A 6,537-nucleotide genomic window follows, 5' to 3' on the forward strand; every position below is an offset into this window, starting at 1 on the left:
GCACATATAGGGGGTGTTTGATAGATATTTTTATATAAAAATACATTTTAGAATAGTAAATTGATGTGAAATGTGTGGTTGAGAAATAAGGAAATTTTTTTATTTACATGTAATATTATTTTAATAAAAAATGTGTGATTGAAAAAAGAAGAGAGAGAAAAATATATTTTAAAAAAATACTATCAAACGGGGCCATAGTAACACTATAATATAACTGTCCAAACGTTCTAATGGACTTAGCCCTTCTTTGAGCCCCATTTTTTTAAAAATTTATTTTCAACCATACATTCTTCAATAAAATAATGTTACACATAAATTGAGAACTTTTCTTATTTTTTAACCACATGTTTTCTAAAAAATACTATTCTAAAATACATTTTTTTCCTTCATAATGCAGCTCAAAGAAGAGCTTGTATTCATTTTCTTTTTCTTTCCAAAAATTAGTGACACGTTTAATGTACTACAATCCTCTGAGACCATTCAACTTCAGAGATGCCTAACGAGTAAATCCTATTGTTGAATGGAACACGCATTAGTAGATATGTCAAAATGAAATGATATGACGCTAAAGATATTGATGGCCGTCCATGTTAAAATTTGTAAAGGTGTATCATATTTGTTTTGGAAGTGTTGTACTCTGTCAATAGCCTAGTTGCATTCCAGCTTGCTGCAAATTAAACAAGTGTGGTGCTGTGTCCTCGGATAAAGAGATATAACACAATATCGACCAATAATCTCGTTGATTTCGTGGAATTTTGATAGAGATCGAAAAATAGTTTGAGCTTATGACCCGTCCGCCTCTTATTAGGGTAAAAATCATGAGGCATAGGCTTATATAGGGAGTACCAGACTTGGGTACAAGTACATCCTTCGTTATGAATTTTGAAGATTGTTTATGATTTATTATGAGTTCATTTTGCATTTTAGTAGTGCTTTGGTTTATGGTGAGGCTTACGCCTCCTCTCATGAAAGAAAAATGGTTAAGAATCCAATAACACCTTTTTTTAAACATTGATTATCCAAGCTTGGTACAACAGCTAGGGCTAGGCCCATAAACCAAAAACCTCAAACCCAACCCAACCCGACCTCAAGTTAGGTCGGTTTGGAATAAAAACGGTTCGATTTGGGTTCCAAACCATTATAAATTTTTTTGGGTCAGGCCGGTTGGGTTTAAACCCATTTAAGACGGCCCAACCCGATATCAAATGTAAAACCCTCCCTCTTCCTCTCATTCGCATTAACCTAATATCAAATGTAAAAACCTTGTCCTATTCTTCTCCCAATATTCTAGCAAAAATATTGAATTTGTGTATGTTTTTGTATTTATGAAAGCTTTTTTACAGATGAAAGTCTCTATTTATAGTCCCAAGATTAGGGTAAAATTCATGTCCCATCCTCATTCCATATCGAAGTCTAATTGTATTTGGAAAGAAACTTAGGGTTGCCTTGTGTAACCTTACGATCACATGGTTCAAAGAGTTGTGATCAGATAGTTCAACGTCAAAACATGTTGGTTTCTGTTTGTCTCTAGTTGTTGTAGCTAGGTTTATCTTTCAAATATTTACACTTTAGTCCTCACCATCCACAATAACTCAAAATTGGTCCTCTACAACTTTCTAAAATTGTGGATATAAGTCCTTAAACTTTTCAAATGTTGAATTTTACTCCCCAAACTCTTGAGTTTAATTTCTCTGATTACTCTCTTCATACTTCTTAGCAATCATGTACAATTTGGTTAGCATTCAATTTCCATTAATTTACTTCAATTAAGCTCAAAATCATCCTTTCTCGCTCCAAATGCATTCAAGTACAGTTTTTTTTCCCCAACAATTAACATAATTATGAAAGTAGATATATTTGTATACTCAATTAGCAATAATTTATGAGTTTAAAAGTGCAGACCTAGATACATGGAACATGTTAACACTACATCAAGATTCAAAAAGTTATGGCTGCAAGTTGATGGAACCCAGATAAAGTAACCAGCTGAAAATAAATGCCATACTAACTAGAACCCCACCACAAAGATCCTCAAATGTCTTGATTTGGTTATAAATTAGATCACTTTTTATAGGCAAAAAAAGTAGTTATGTGTTATCTATTTCAAATTTCAACTTTCATATACGTTGTCTATGGAAACTTTAAATCTAGATTTTTATTAAAGTCGAAGTCAACAATTAATTTTAACTACGTATTTCATAGGATCCAAAATTTTTCAAACACACATTTTATCAATTTTATTAAAATCTGCTAAAAGTTTAATTTTATGGGCATGTTTAGAATGTGAATTGAAATTGATGACCACGGCGATTGATAAATTTTGTTACATATGTAATTTTCCCAATTCCGTTCTGTCTATCATACTAAATATGTTATCGTCATAAAATATGATGAACCACTGTAAAGATCCTAATCAGAACACACCAGAATAGTGTCTTCAGGTTGTGTTATGCATGATGCATGGACTGGATACAGCAGACAGAACAAAAGGATGTCCCTCATAAGCATAAAAAATCTGTGTTGGATCTGTTAATACTGTCTTCATATCAAAATTCTTCATTTTCGAAGTTTGGAGAAATAGTTCCTTGGGCAATAAATTAAAGATTCATTATGCAATTTTTCCTTTAGTATATTTTCTTACTAGAAAAATTATACCATTACTCCTCGATTTATTGCCTGATTAAGAAGTTGGTCATCAACTTTTAAAAGAGAGAGAATTCTCGATTTCTCATTATAATTGTTCTTATTGAACAAAGGAATCTGTCAGAATATATATTAAATCGTCACTTAGTCTCATATGTCCAACCTTGTGAATTTAGATTTCGTATCCCAACCTGTACGATGGCTTGAAATTTGAAGTGAGGCATATTTTCGTGACGATTTAGTTGAGATTTGGACTATTTCCATGATTGAAGGCTGATTATGCCTCAAAGGAAAGGCTGTGGATCAACATGCTCTTTAACTTACCATTCAAATCAACAATGCATTTTCCCTATCAGGACATGACTGCATACCATTTTAGGTAGAAGAAAAGTCTCGTAAAGCCAATTTGCTATCTTTTTACTGTATTCTCCAAATTATTTGATCAAGTTTGGTTCTCACTTTATATCCACGGACTTTATATCCATCCGTGGTCGGTCCCATATTTTAACGTCGGCTTGACTAAAAATTCATAATTATGACGTTCTTTGAATGCTATCCCACATATACTGATATTCCAATGAATATTTCATGTGATGCTACATTATTTTTTCCCCCTTCTGGCTACATTTTGGATTGGATTATCCTAATTCGTTTGAAGAATTTGAGCATTTTTGCTCAAGAATTTTCTTTATTTAGATGATATTTTGTCCCTCTGATAGTTAGATCAAAGTTTTTGGCCAACCAAATTCAGAAGATAGAATAAAAATAGAGAGGAAGATATCTAAAGAAACAAAATAAGAAAATCTGGCTGGCATTACGTCGCTCGCCGGATAATAGAAGTTAACAAGTTTAGCCTCAAAAAATTGAAATAAACCCGCTCTCGTACCACGTTGAAAATTATGAATTGTTTTTCTTCTTATTTCAAAGTAGAAAATCCTACTTGTAGGGTTAAAAATAACCATAATAGAAAAGATTGTATCATGTTCACAAAATCAATAATTAAGGCGGACAATCCCACACACAACTGGAAAAATATTATGAAGAATAATGTCAATTGTTTTCCATAACTTCAACAAATATGTCTAGATGGAAACATTTTCCACAATAAAGAAAAAGAGGAAACAAGGGCATTGTTTTACTTGTACACACAACGACAAATGAAAGCATAAAGCACGAAACACTAAAAACGAACACAGGCACATGGTACTCAACCTTTAAAAGAGCACGTGAATCCTCAACTTTAAATTATAATTGTTATTAGTGGACAAAGGAATCTGTCAAAATATTTGTTAAATCATCATGCTGTCTCACATGTTTAATCTTACGAAGTTAGATATCATATCCCAACCTAGGCTGATGCTTAAAATTTTGAAATGAGGTATATTTTCGGGATAATTTAGTTGAGATTTGAACTATTTCCATAATTGAAGGCTGGTTGTGCCTAAAATGAAAGGTCGTGGATCAACGTGATCTTTAAAAGGTTGAAGATTAACTTAGTATGGGAATCAGCAATACACGACTTTATACCATTAGAGGTAGAAGAAGGGGTCTCATGAAGCATAAAAATCAAATGCTAAAGGTTATTAATTTCCACACAAGTCAATTATGAAGACAGTTCGTTATCTTTTTACTGTATTCTATAAATGCCCATTCTATGTCCATTCATGGTGGGTCCCATATTTTAACATCAGTTATGACTAAAAATTCATAATTACGACGTTTCTTGAATTCTGTCCCATGCATACCATTATTCCAATGAATTTGGCATGTGGTGCTACATTTTTATTTTTTTCTTTTTGGCAACATTTTTGAGTTGGATAATCTAAAATTGAAGAATTTGAGCACTTATGTTCAAGAATTCTCTTTATTTATATTGCACTTTGTCCATCTGATAATTAGATTAAAGTTTTGGAGATAATATTTCATTTAGCCCAGTTTGGTCCCCCATTTTCTTAAACTTATTTTTCTTCAAACTCATGATTTTCAACGACATGTTTCTTGTGGCTCATAACTTTTGTTAACTTTTCAACCACTATTTCCATTAACTTTTATGTAAATCTACTAAAAATTTGATTTCTAACTTTAAACAAAACAGTGGCTTAGTATGATATCAAAGAATTGGAAGATCTTGAATTTGAGTCTTTTGTAAATCATTTGTAAATATTTTAACACCAAATATTTAACCACGGGGTATAATTACAAGAAAATTCATCCATGGGCACATATAATATATCAAATTTAATTGGACCTACATGCAAAAAAGTTGTTTATCTCAAATTCCACTTGCTAAGGTAATATTTAATTGGACCCGCATGCAAAAAGTCATTTATCATAAATTTTACTTCTAGGATAAGAGCATTTTCAACAATTCTCATTATTTGAAAACCATTTTGAAGTATAATTACAAATAAAGTCCTTTTTTTTTTTACGAGTCCAATATGCTATGTATATTTCATCTTTAATTTGATTTTTTCAACAAACTATTATGGCTTACTGTTGCGTTAAAAGTTTGCAAGTGGGGGATCTTATAAACAAGTAATAGAATGAACAGAAGAATTCGGGTTATCGTTCCTACGAGGACTATGTATTTAATCTAATTTCAATTAAATTTAGATTTAATTGAATAGCAAGACTTAATTTGAAAGAGTTCTATGTTAACAATTAAACTCATAACCACTTGAACTAATCTAACTAATTATTCGGGAAATGTTTATGATACTTATGTAATGACAAACACTTGGACTTTCAACTTCCCTACATTTAATCCATTTTAAAGTCATTCTGAGATTTAGACAACACTTGTTCGGATATAAAGATCAATTTCCCTAATTTGTTAAATAATCTCTCAAGTTGAATTAAATTTATCCTCATATATGACTCTCATATATCTCTATGAATAATACAAACATGTTACAATTTTGTAAATCATAAGAATATTTATAACATCATGCAAAGCATATCGATATATCTCTATCCACTATTGGACTTTACAATAATTTTTACTACGTTCTATAATTCCTATTCTTTGCATCTCTTCAATGACCCCTTGATCCATTGCCTTTGATTCTTCTTCTTTTTTCTTTTTTTTCCCTACAATCCAAGCAATTGAGTATGAAAATTGTGTGGATAGGTGTAATTTGTATCGAAATTTCTATGAAGTTTGAAAGAAATATGGATTAGTAGATCAAAAGCTTCCTCATTAGGATTCCTCTTTTTAGGATTTTTGTAATTTCCCCCCCCCCCCCCAGTAGCCTCATTTGATTGTTGGATGAAGGTTTATATAATTATAGACCGAAGAATTACATAAAAAATCGTACTATAATTGCTTTTCAAATAGACGTTGATTTGAACAAAGAAATCGTTTGCAAATGTACCGTGGTGTGATTGTGGATGCTAAATGTTTTGCTCGCTGCTCAAAATTCTTTCTATGTTGCAATTGTAAGGATCAAACCCTAGGATCGCAAGGCTAATATTCTTTCCCCATTTACAATTTGGTCCCTAAATTTTCTCTTTTGTCTAGTTTGAGCCCGTTCCTATTTGCATCTTTGATTCTGTTGGAAAAATGAGTAAATGGCTCACATTTGACACAATTTTCGGTAGGATCCGTCGGTCCAATTTGGAAGATCAAAGTTGATCCGTAATCTTCTTTGTGTGAGCATCAAAATCATTTATTTACTTGCTAAAAATGAAGCTCGATGAATGAGAAATTGGAGCTCAAGTTGACCAGTGGAAGATTATTTATGTGGGAAAATAGGATTTCTCACATACGAAAATGAAGAAAGTATGAACGACTTTATATATGGCTACACTTTGGAAGGGTGTAATCATGTGTAGCATAGATGCTCTCTCCATGCGCGCGCGCAAGGGGTACAAATCACGGATCGAAATAACCTT

Source organism: Olea europaea, unplaced genomic scaffold (genome assembly GCF_002742605.1).
Source record: "Olea europaea var. sylvestris unplaced genomic scaffold, O_europaea_v1 scaffold1639, whole genome shotgun sequence".
Taxonomy (NCBI): domain Eukaryota; kingdom Viridiplantae; phylum Streptophyta; class Magnoliopsida; order Lamiales; family Oleaceae; genus Olea; species Olea europaea.